The sequence below is a fragment of the Macaca thibetana genome, chromosome 4 (genome assembly GCF_024542745.1).
Source record: "Macaca thibetana thibetana isolate TM-01 chromosome 4, ASM2454274v1, whole genome shotgun sequence".
In the NCBI taxonomy this organism is placed as follows: domain Eukaryota; kingdom Metazoa; phylum Chordata; class Mammalia; order Primates; family Cercopithecidae; genus Macaca; species Macaca thibetana.
This window is the reverse complement of record NC_065581.1, coordinates 3,201,772-3,213,836: the sequence shown is the minus strand read 5'-3', so window position 1 is coordinate 3,213,836 and position 12,065 is coordinate 3,201,772. Positions and strand designations below refer to the sequence as shown.

The following is a 12,065-nucleotide window of genomic DNA, read 5'->3' as shown; positions in this document are numbered from 1 at the left end:
CAGGAAGCTTATCAGTTTTCATATGCTGTGAGAGTATGATTTAAGGACTCAAGTGAGTCCATTTTCCATGATTCAGGTGAGACCCAGTAGCAGGTTTCTCATTTTCAGATGGAGGAACAAGAATGAGGCAGAGATCAGAGCCTTTTTTCCCTTTTGTTATGGCTGGGGTTGGTATGTGCTCGTATGGCTGGGGCTCAGCGTGTGCTCACCTGCTCTTTCTCTCTGTGTATGTGTGTGTCTGCGAGTATGCCTATGTGTGTATGTGGCTGTGTATGTGAATGTGTCAATATGTGTCTGTGTGTGTCTGTGCATACATGCTGATGAGCTTCGGTGGCTATGTCCATATGTGTGTGTGTGTGTCTATGCATGTCTGTATGTGCTTGTGTTTGTGGCTGTGTGTGTGTGCGTGTCTGCGTGTCTGTGTGTGCATGCTTGTGAGTGTCTATGGCTATGTGTGTGTGTGTGCGTCTGTGCATGTCTGTGTGTGTATGTTTGTGAGTGTCTGTGTGTCTGTACATGTCCGTGTGTGTGGTTTTCGCTGTCAGAGCAGCAGGACAAGAGGCACTCTCACATCTCCTTCCACAACCTGCCCTGCTCCTCCCTTCCTTATCTGTGGTCCTGGCGGGCCTGGTTTGCCCATGGCCTCTGCCACCTCTCAGCACTCCAGCAGCCCTGTCTGGGGAGGGGAGGCCATGGGGTGCTTTCGCCTTGACTCCCATTTCAGAAACAGAGCAGCCTTGCCAGTCAGGTGACAGTCATCCTCCCAGAGCATCCCTCCCTGCTCTCCTGTTCGGTGTGGCCTAGATGGGAACTCCATCTGCCTCAGGGTGGTCCCCATGACTGCAGCAGCTGAGGCCTTGGCCCTGCTTCCCATCCTCCTGCTCACATGGGGGTCATGTGCATTTGATGAGAATGCATTAGAACCTGGGTTTCCTGGCTCAGTCCTGAATGAAGTAGCAAGTCTCCTTGGGGACAGTTTTGATACCAAACAGCAGAAATATGGCATCCATAGGGCCCACCCTGTGGGACAGCGTGGCTGGGGGAGGAGATGTGTTACGGACTCTTCGAAGTGGCCAGTGACGTGTTCTTAGGCTAAAGCCAGGAAAGGTCGAGGGGAGAGAGGTTTCCAGAGCAACGGGTGGGAGGGGTGGGCGGGAAGCCACACAGAGGGCTGTTGACTGAGCCTGGATGACTGCTCATTAGTCCTGACCATCCTGTACTTGTGGGCTGAACGTTCCCCGCTGCCTGGCACGCTCAGGGCAACCCCCAGGATTTGTGTTCATTCCCCAGCTCAGCCACCCCCACCCCATAAAATCTTGAGACTTGTCTTTTTGCCAGCACTCGCTGATAACATCAGATTATTTTTCCCCAACCCTTTTCCTTCGCCCCTGCATTTTCCACCCCAAGAGGCTAAATTGCCTGGCATTTTCCACCGCACTCCGATTACACTGGACAAAGGGCCATCCGGCTAGAATGCTAATAGGGAGATTTTTTTTCCATCCCGCCTGAGCCTCACAAAAGCTGGGGGCTTTAACCGCGGGGCCTCTCTAGCTCTCACTTTCTTTCCTGTAATTCTATACAAACGGCATTAGCCTTTTATGAGGTCTTTGTTTGTGGCCATTCTGAGGGTACTTTTCATCTCACATGGGTTTCTTGAATTTTAAGTGGAATTTGTTCAAATCGGCCTGGCCTTGCTTCGCGTAGAGGAAATGCAGGCTCGCCATTATAAGTTAGTAAATTCAAAAGGGATTTTTTTTAAGAAAAAAATCTTTCTCTTTCACCACAAATTAAATGCCTCAGTAAGAGAAGATGATTAAAAATTCAAGTGCCCTTTGAAGACACAAGATGATTGACCTCAGAATGGGAGTGAGAAGGACAGCGAGACCAGCTCCCCATTACCCCCAAGAAATTCCATTTGTTTTCTCTCTCTGATGTGAAAATAACTCAGTCTCCCTTGAGGAATCTGCTCTCATAATAAAAATCACCATTTGCATTTTTTAAGTGATAATGCCTATTTTTCTGTTAGAAACTGAAGGAAGACTAAAACACGCTAGCTCTGACAGCCAGTTTGACGAATGGATCAGTTAATCCAGCCTGCAGCTGTCAAAGCTTCAGAGCAGGCCTGGGCCAAGCTTTCTGCAAAGGGCCAGAACATGAATATTCTGGGCTGTGCAGGCCAGACGGTCTCTGCCTCACCTACTCCCTGCTACCGCAACAGCAGCCATGGACAATCTGAAAGTGAATGAGTGTGACCACATTCCACAAAAGCCGCGTTTATCGACACTAAAATTTCAATTTCACGTACACTTCACGCAAGAGATATTATTCATCTTTTGGTTGCCTTGAACCATTTAAAAATGTCAAAACCATTCTTAGGGACAAGCTGAGTAAAATCAGGCAGCGCATGGTACAAAAACAGCAGCCTTCAGCAGGATTTGGCCTGAGGGTCATCGTTTTCCAACCCTACTTTAGAGCAGCTTTTAAAACTGTAGTTTATGACACATTAGGGCTTGGGTTAAGGGTTATAGAATCCATTGGGTGGGTCCTGCCCAGCATTTTTAAAGAAAAAAAGTAAAATTAAGTGCATCACACACAATAAAGGTTAAGTATTGTTTCATGTAACTTTGGGGTGGGTGTAGGGGTGTGTGTGTGTGTGTGTGTGTATGTATGTATGTATGTGCATGCATGCATGCTGAGTCACTATGCCGTCCAGCACTGGGAAATAATTTTCTATCAACTATGGTCCTGCTCATCCACCACACTTTTATGTGCTTCAAAGAACACAAAGACCAAGAACCAAGGGACTGTGAATGTACTTAGCCCACAAGAGGGGATGGAGGTGACCGTGATCATCTGCCTTCATGTATCACAGGAACCAAGAGCCCTGAAAGAGGTGCTCTGTCCCGGGTCTGTGATCAGAGAGTGACGAGAGCAAGAAGCCACCACCTTATCTTTCCTGAAGATATGAGGTTGCTTGAAGCACTGCCCACTCAGTATGAATTTCCTGCTTTCATGTGAGGCTTATTTCTGAGTAGTTCAAAGAATTCATCTTCTCCACTCTGCTTTTCCACCTCCCAAGATTCAGTGATATTTAAAGCACTTGGGTGGTTGAGTGTTCAGTATTCTTCACCAAACAGAAATACAGTAGTGTGTGGGAAGAGGGGCCACGCATTTTCATCTGATGAAAACAGCGCATGCCAGCCGTGACGGTTAGCCTAACTGCAAGCCAGGCTGTGAGGAGGTGGAGGAGGAAGGAAGGTATATTTTGGTACTATAATAATTCAGGGCCTGCAGGGGATGCCCCATGGGTGAACCACATTCTAGAGAGGGTTCCAGAAACTCCAGGGGCCACAGGGCTTGCCTGGGGGTTGGCATCATGATTTGGTGGTGGGAGTCGATTTGGCCGAAGAGTCCTCGGATAGGTGGGATAGGGAGAGAGAGGTTGCCTCTTAGGTCCCCAGGAAGTGAGGAGGAAGAAAGACAGGTAGGAGACAGAAAGGTGTTGGGGGCTCCCACTGCCCAGTCTGAAGCCCCAGCTCAGTGCTGAGCTGCTTGGTGGCTAGGGCAGGCTTCCTCGAGGGCTCTGCAGGGAGAAGCGCCCAGAGGCCAGTTGGCCCCAGTGGGAAGCTTCCCATCAGCCAGCTGTTTGCAGAAAAGGCAGCTATCCTCGAGGGCAGAAGCAGAGGAGTTTCCCCCTTCCCTGTCATCTTGCTCAGGGGAGGCTTTGTGACTTTCTGGTTTACCCAGAGGGAAACACTGTTTACTTGTCTGAAGGGGTAATGAAAGGTGAGTGTCTGTTTCCAGAGTGGTGATGAGGGCTGGGGAGACAGGTGGAAGGGAAGACAGTACCAGTTGACTCTCCTCTGGAGCAAAGCCCCTAAATTCCTAAGCCCTCCCTGTCCTGGCTCTGGGTCATGGGAACCCGGTCCGTTGGCTGGGAAGGGTTTGTCTCCTTGTGACCCAGGATGCTTGCTATAAGATTCGGTGACTTTCTGCGGCTGGACTGTTTGAAGCTCATGTTTTCCTTGGACAGTTTGCTGGTTGGATCTTGGGATGAATGAGCAGCCGCTAGGGTGAAGTATCTGGCCTCAGGTGTTGGGTGGGTCAGGTCCTAGGAGTTGGGAAGGGCACCACACCCAGCTCAGTGCTGGGAATGCGGTGGATGCTCATGTGATTGCCAGGTCAGCAAGTGCCGAGTACTGGGCTGCATTTTTCCATCAACAGGGCCGGATTCTATAGTGGGCACTCACTTAGGTGCAGACGGGACTCAGTAAGAAGCAGTGGCCTTGCTAAATAAAGAACCTGAGAGCAAGACAAACACAATGCAGACTGCTGTTGTCACTCTGAGCGGATGGCCACAAGTCACCCAAAGCTCAGGTAAGAAGAGAAAACAGAAGCTTATAGAAAATACAGCTCCTGCTCCAGGAAAGATGGCGCCTAGACCTTGGTTCAGAGACCAGAGAATGCAGCTCCTGCCCCGGGAAAGATGGCGCCTAGGCCTTGGCTCAGAGACCGGAAAACACAGCTCCTGCCCCGGGAAAGATGGCGCCTAGGCCTTGGTTCAGAGACCAGACCCCTTAGTTGTAGTAGTTGTTCCAGGCCATGGTCAGAAACCAATTCCCTCCCTCACTTCCCCTCGTCCCCACCTCCTTCCGTCCACAAGCATGGAGTCGTGGCACATGCAGGCACCAAGGATTAGAGGTTTGGGACTGAAGAAGACAAAAAGAATGTCTCTTTCCTCCTGGAGCCTTCCAGAGCAGGAGACACACGGCACACGGGTAATTAGATAAGTGTATCCCCCGCAGCTGGGACAGGTGCTGTGAAGAAGCCTGTGGTGAGGTAAGAGAGCCAGGGAGGCCTGAGTTAGATGAAGGAGTGGAGAGCAAAAGCCTCCATGAGGACACGTCACCACGCAGAGACAGGAGGGTGTCCAGGCTGGGGCACCAGCCGCACGCCTCCCAACGCTGGGCAGAGCTTCATCTCTAGCAGTAGAAGGAAGGGCTCTTGGCCGCAGCCTGGGGGCAGGGTAGACTCCTGTGCCAAGCCAAGACTCAGGAATCATGGATAAAGTGAGTCTCTGGTGGCGATTAGATGAATAATGAGAAAGTATCAGACTTTTAAAAAATTCAATATGAAGTCATAAAAAAATCAGATTTTTGGCCAGGCGCCGTGGCTCATGCCTGTAATCCCAGCACTTTGGGAGGCCAAGGCGGGCAAATCACGAGGTCAAGAGATCAAGACCATCCTGGCTAACACGGTGAAACCCTGTCTCTATGGAAAATACAAAAAATTAGCCGGGCGTGGTGGCGGGCGCCTGTAGTCCCAGCTGCTCGGGAGGCTGAGGCAGGAGAATGGCGTGAACCAGGAGACGGAGCTTGCAGTGAGCTGAGATCGCACCACTGCACTCCAGTCTGGGCAACAGAGCAAGACTCTGTTTCAAAAAAAAATCAGATTTTTATCCTAAAAAGTATAGATCAGAAAATGTAAAGTAGGAGGAGGAAGAGAAGGCCATTGAGAAGAACCAGGAGGTAGCCAACATGAGCGATGAATGAGAGAGGGAGACTGGGAGAGAAGCAGCTTGGGAGACCCAAGAAATCAAGCAGAGACCCAAGGCATTTGGCAGTTCATTGCATGACTAGGCCCTGCCTCCTGTTACCCAGGGGAAGGAATGACTAAGTGCTCCTGTTGTGATTAAATTCTCCTCTGCAGTTCAGCTCTCAGAGGTCAGGTGTCATGACGCTCCAATGTTGGGGGTGGGTTGCTCAGGTCAGCCGCCAACACTCACCAGAGCCTTCTCTGTGTCAGCTCTTCACCATCCTGAGGGGTGCGAGGAAGTGTGAGAGGAGGACATGGCCCACAAGAACGCTAGGGTCCAGTTGAGGGGACAGATGCATGTGCGTGTAAGACAACGCAACCATACAAAATAGGAAGCCACTGAATGTCCAGCAGTGATGCGAGGGGTTAAGTCCATGAGTGGCGTAACTACACAGTCAAACTTCGGGCACTCACAGGGGTGTGTGGGGGTCATTAATGACTTGGGGAAATGTGTGCAATGTAATGTAAAATAACAAAAGCAAACTGATAACCATTAAAAAAAAAACTTTTTGAAAGATTTGGAGGAAATATACTAAAATATGAACACTGGGTGTTTCAGTTATTGGTGATTCCCTTAATACATATCTCTGTATTTTCAGGGAATTCCCATGGTATCTTTGTTTAATGTGAAAAGTTAAAACATATGTATGTTGTCCTTTAGATGCTACTAGGGGGTATATGCTGTGTGTTATATGTGTGCCCTGACCCAGGACAGCTTTGCCAGGTCCTAGGTTAGAATTCATCCCGGTGTCAGCAAGGGCAGAATATTTCTAATAGGACTGAGCTGAGCAAAGACATGACAGGAAACCAAGTGGAAGGTGGGTCCAAGGGACGGCCAGGGAATGGGCACAGCTCCCGTGGACTCCCAAGAGGCTGTGGGAGGGTGCAGCTGGGAGTAGCTGGAGGTGTTGCATGCCTGTCCAGGATCTGGATGCGATGACACAGGAATGCAGTGCCAACACAAGGGTTTAAAGAGCCACTTGCTTGCTTGGGAATGCCCTTGTAAGCTGTGTGGCAGCAGATGTGGAGGGGACCCTACCCAAGCTGGAACAGAGTAGCGGCAGTGGGGGTGCACAGTCACTAAGAGGATTTGTAGGGAGGAAGCTGGCTGGACCCTGGGACTTCATCCATGCAGGAGAGGAAGGGGTTGCTGCCACCAGTTCTCAACCTGGGGTGACTGAGGGAATGCATGGGTCATTAGCAGACAGAAAGTAGATGGAAGGACTGACTTCTGTGTGGAGAGGGGCAGGGGTGAGTGCAGCTTCAGATGTGCAGTGCTGGATTTTAGAGGTACATGAGCATGTGAGCAGGTGAGCAGAGACGTTGAGCTGGGACCCGGGCACAGGTGGCGCTGGCCTGTCAGGTTGGCATTGTGCACATCCAAAGAGAGTCCGTGCCCTTGAATGGCCAGGAGCCCGTTTGGGCTTTGAGCAGTTTGAGGCAGGAAAAGTTTCAGTGGCACCAGGCTGAATCACCCTTGGGCTGTAAGTAGAACACTTCAGATGCTGAAGTGGAAGCCTTTAGTGTCAGTGTGACAGCTGACAGCAAGCGCGTGTACCATGTCGCCCAGTGTATTCCGCAATACCAAGGAAGACCATAGCGGCCAGCACTCTCGCAGAATGGGAGACACCAGAATAAGAAACATGCTCGGCTGTATGTACAGCAGGTTATAAATATAAAACTAAAACAAAAACAAAATCTGTTTAGCAGCAGGTAGTCCTGTTCTACTTCATGATTATTTGGAGTCAGAATTGGTTTTACATAATGATAGAAATGTATTGCTGTAGTCAACAAGCATGTGACCATCTCAGTTCCATATAAATACAAGTCCCACGTTTCTCTTATCCTCTTGTCCTGGGAAGGGCACCATGTTTTTAGAAATACAAACTACTAGGGCCACGTGTGGTGGCTCATGCGTGTAATCCCAGCACTTTGGCAGGCCGAGGTGGGAGGATCACCTGAGGTCAGGAGTCCGAGACCAGCCTGGCCAACATGGTGAAATTCCATCTCTACTAAAAATACAAAAATTAGCCAGGTGTGTTAGTACATACCTGTAATCCCAGCTACTTGGGAGGCTGAGGCAGGAGAATCACTTGAACCCAGGAGGCGGAGGCTGCAGTGAGCCACAGTCGTACCACTACACTCCAGCCTGGGTGACAGAGCAAGACTGTCTCAAAAAAAAAAAAAAAAAAAAAAAAGAAAGAAAGAAAAGAAAAGAAATATAAGCTACTGGTGCTTTCTTTATAACTTAAAAGTGAGTGCTTTCCCTCTAAGAAGTTGTTTTCTTAAGTTGACTGGAGATGGACTATACAAGACTCAAACATGTGTCTTTCGTTTCTCAGTCATTTGAATGAACCTCGGTCCCCATTGAAACACCTCTGTGTGCTGATCCCCTGGATGCTGATGCCAGGAGTCTACTGAATTTGAGAACGTAGTGGAAGTAACACTAAGATAAAAGAAAGTGAAGAATTCTGACGAAGCCAATTGTTCTTTGCATTCGGACATAGGCACATATTTATTACTTAGCCATAAGTCTTTTGTCTAGTTAAGTACTGGATACCATTTTCTTTGTATAAAGGAAGTTTGCTCAGTGAGGAGTCCGCTTGTTTCCCGATACTTAAAATTTCTTGAACAATTCACCAAGACTAGGAAGATGGTTTCCTCAGCGCAGGCTGCCAGTGCTGCCAAGGAATGAGTTTTCTCCTGTGTTTGCTTCTAGCTCCAGAAGCACCTTTACCCCATTCTAAGGAGGCAGCAGGTGGATAGTTTGCAAGAAGCTTCCTTCTGAAATTATAAGGACCAAAATGTGATACTGAAGGAGTTCGTGGTTGCCTAACGCTTACGTATTTCAATATGCTTAAAGATTGGAATTGGTTCTTTCAAGACACGCTGTTCATTTCTACCTCCAGAAAAAGGATCTTTATGCATCACTCTGTGTGTACAAATTCGTTTCACTTTAACCTTCAATGAAATCCCAAACATTTTAGAATGGCTTCTAGTTTTCCAGAAAACTTAGAACCCAGGCTGTTCAGCTCCAGAGCCCAGATTCTTAACCACATGGTCATGTCAGACACTATCGCTTGTGTCCTTTGAACTTTTCAATAGAGCCCTTTAGACTCATCAAAGGGATCCAGTAGAGCTTCTGCTAGAAAAGGGGAAGGAAAGAGGGGAGGAGAATATGGCACATGTAAAGATTTGGCCAAGCTGTTTTGGGTACACAAGTATTCTCTATTATTTCTTATGCTTTTTCCGTATATGTGAAATATTACTTTTTTTATTTTAATTTAAGTTTGACTTTCCCCTCCTTCTTACTTACATGTCATTGAGAATGCTAGGAAGATGTTTTCATTTTGACACGTTAACATTAGATTCTAGATCAGTGCTGTCCAAAAGAACACTTGAAGTGTGGCCAGTGCAACTGAAGAACTGAAGGTTTACTTGTACCTACTTTTAATTAATTTAAGTTTAAATAGCCATAGGTGACCACTGTATTGGACAATGCAGTTCTGGAAGAAAAAACCACAGAAACCAAGGCATTCCCCAGTGCCATTCCCCTTAGCAAAAATCCGCTGAAAATATTTTCTAACTTAGGAATAAGTGAATCGAGTCTAAAATTTACTCGAGAAAATATTCTCAGTATTTATAGAATGTAAGTTCCTTCTTCTGCCATCCTGTGCCTTCTGTCTTATCTTTCCCAAATGAAACATTTTTTTTTCCTTCTTGTGTATATGTATTTAAGGGCTGGTCTCTGGTCGGCACCGATGTTTGACAGTGATTAGCTCTTCTCTAGGTTTAAATACAGCCGACTCCCCAAGGTCATCAATCACCGTCATTATGTTTGGAAGCAGATGGACAATTCAAGAGCAACCTAGGGTCTTTGGCTGGTTGCTGAGTATTTAATTACGTCTCGACAAACATGGGAGACAGCCCTCATTGATAAGCTTAGCTTGTTAAGGGCCACTCTCATTAATGGTCATGGTGATAAATTGTGCTAGTCTTATTGAAAAAAAAGATGTCTAAAAGGAGGATATTATGTCTGAATGATGAGGATATTTGTGTGTGTGTGTGTGTGTGTGTGTGTGTGTGTGTGTGTATTTGCCGGGCCTGGGGATGTTTTCTTTGCTCTTAAAGGATAAATCTGGTGTTTAAAATCCGAAGATCTGAATTCAAGTCCTGGATACTATAAACCATATGACCTAAGGCCTATTTGGTAACTAACCTCTTGGGTCCTCCCTGTTAAATGGGATTAGCACTTGTTTATATGGCAAGAGTGTGGTTAGGAATAGATGAGGAAATGCAGTGACTCTGTTTGCTGCTGAAATGGTTCAGAATATGCCACTGGCCGTAAGGATTATTTTGAGCTGACAGCATTTGAGAACCATCAGATGCAGGACAAGGGTTTGTCGGAACTCCCCCGTCTACCTGGAAACAGAGTTTTCCCAAAGAATTCAACTGTCATAAACCCCCTTTAAGGGAGATTTCTCCCAACAGAGGCAAAGATGAGAAGTTGGTGCAGGATGAGAAATTGCATGAACACACCTTGCTAAAACAAACCTTCCCTTATGTTATTTCCCCATGTATTTCTCAGTCATTTCCCACTATTTACTGTCTCTTGAAATCCTAAGCCCCTCCCTGCATTAGGATGGTATATAAAGCCCCAGATTCCAACCTCTTCTCTGAGCCATTTTTGGCACGCCCCTGCGGATATATGTATGTGAATAAACTTTGTCTTTTCTCTTGCCAACCTGTCTTTTGTCAGTTTAATTCACAGGCCCCAAAGCACTGACCCTAAGAGAGTGGAGGAAAAGGTTTTCCTCCCCAACACTAACGTGAAGATGCTATTTGTGTGATGGCAGTTTCAGGCAGATGAAAAATTCCAGCAGTTTTGCTGACATTTGATGGCAAAAGTTCCTCAAGGTTTGAATTTCCTGGGCCCCCCATCGACTGGCTTCCTGGGCTCCATCTGGAAAACATCTGTTTCTGGGAATCTGGGCTCAGGGCCTCAGGGGACTCTGATGCTGTGGGCCAAGGAAGCCCCACGTGGAGAAGCACTGATTTCAGGGACCTCTGCAGATTGGAAGAGAAAAAGGTGTGTGTGTGTGTGTGTGTTTCAAAGGAGGTGAGCCGTGAGCCCAGGTGGCCTCACTTCCATAGTTTCTGGGGCTATACTTCATTATGAATTTCAAATTTCAGTATTCGGTTGCCTAAATGAAGTAAGGTATTTCATTAATTTTGTTTTATCTCAATTTGTTGGCCAATGACTTTTTGAAAGAGAATTATGTTAAAGAGACACATAGTCTTAAAACAGCAAACCACATGGGGCTGGATTTCAAATTCAGGCTTCCATCTTGAAACAAAATGGTAACTGAAAAGAAGTTTTCATTTTCACGCAGACACACCTAAAATTTAAACCCGTGGTACGTCCCTAGAAGAACAAAATGCTAGTTTAGGTGCTGCTGAACCGGGATTATCTTCTTATTTATTTATTTTTATTTTTTATTTTTATTTTTTTTGAGACGGAGTCTGGCTCTGTCGCCCAGGCTAGAGTGCAGTGGCCGGATCTCAGCTCACTGCAAGCTCCGCCTCCCGGGTTCACGCCATTCTCCTGCCTCAGCCTCCCGAGTAGCTGGGACTACAGGCGCCCGCCACCATGCCCGGCTAGTTTTTTTTGTATTTTTTTTTTTTTTTTAGTAGAGACGGGGTTTCACCATGTTAGCCAGGATGGTCTCGATCTCCTGACCTCATGATCCACCTGTCTCAGCCTCCCAAAGTGCTGGGATTACAGGCTTGAGCTACCATGCCCGGCCTGGGATTATCTTCTCAATGCTACTGAACAGATTTCTTCCTCTATCCATGAATCGAAATATAGATAATCACTTGGGCCCTAGGATTTGTTTAGGAAATGAAAGAAGTACAAGAAGATTTAAGTTGTATGGTTTTTAAAAATCCGTTAACTTTTCTTTTAAAGGATTTACAGGCATGGAAAGGATGGCCCTGGCCTGAAATTTTATTCCCAGCTTGTGTTCTGCTTCCTGCGCTCCCCCGTCCCACCCCCCTCGCTTGACAGGGAAGCTTCGGTCACAACAGATGACAAATGAACTGTGCGTGTGGTTTCTTCTCCTTTGCTTCTTTTCTTTTCTGCCAACTCTGTCAAAGGCAGCCCAGCGTGAATCAGAAGTGCTGGCTGAACACTTTCCCCCAGAAGAAGTCTGAGACGGTTTGGTAATCACAGCATTTACATTTGAATGCCACCTAACCCTGGAGCGGTGATTAACCAGTGACTGCAGAGTCACATCCTAAGTAGAGTAATACTGTGATTTTTTCCTGGGTTTTCATGTTCTGGACCCAAGGAGTTGGAAGAAGAGAGGGAGAGAGAGAACAAAACCCATCCACCTCGGAGTTTTCCGGTGAGGTCTGACATCTGCCATTCTAAAAAATTTCAGGTGTGTCCTCTAAACTTCACCTTGAAA

At 47.1% G+C, this 12,065-nt stretch overlaps 4 protein-coding genes across 29 annotated transcripts in view; 2 read left to right on the top strand and 2 right to left on the bottom strand.

The window, feature by feature from the left end:
* LOC126952529 (tubulin beta-2A chain) overlaps nt 1–12,065 on the top strand; it is a 759,189-nt gene that overhangs the window by 561,896 nt on the left and 185,228 nt on the right. The window contains exon 1 of one of the 22 annotated variants that reach the window (XM_050787238.1): nt 1,519–1,528. The exons of the other annotated variants lie outside the window; for them this stretch is intronic. The gene's annotated coding sequence lies outside the window, so the exon portion shown is untranslated. Of the gene's footprint in view, nt 1–1,518; nt 1,529–12,065 lie in introns of those variants that run through there. 22 annotated transcript variants of the gene reach the window in all.
* Nucleotides 1–12,065, bottom strand: part of PRPF4B (pre-mRNA processing factor 4B) — a 908,191-nt gene that overhangs the window by 734,616 nt on the left and 161,510 nt on the right. The gene's annotated exons all lie outside the window — the stretch shown is intronic.
* FAM50B (family with sequence similarity 50 member B) overlaps nt 1–12,065 on the bottom strand; it is a 667,415-nt gene that overhangs the window by 507,035 nt on the left and 148,315 nt on the right. The window lies entirely within an intron of this gene.
* The window catches only part of SLC22A23 (solute carrier family 22 member 23), a 190,238-nt gene that overhangs the window by 106,269 nt on the left and 71,904 nt on the right, over nt 1–12,065 (top strand). The window lies entirely within an intron of this gene.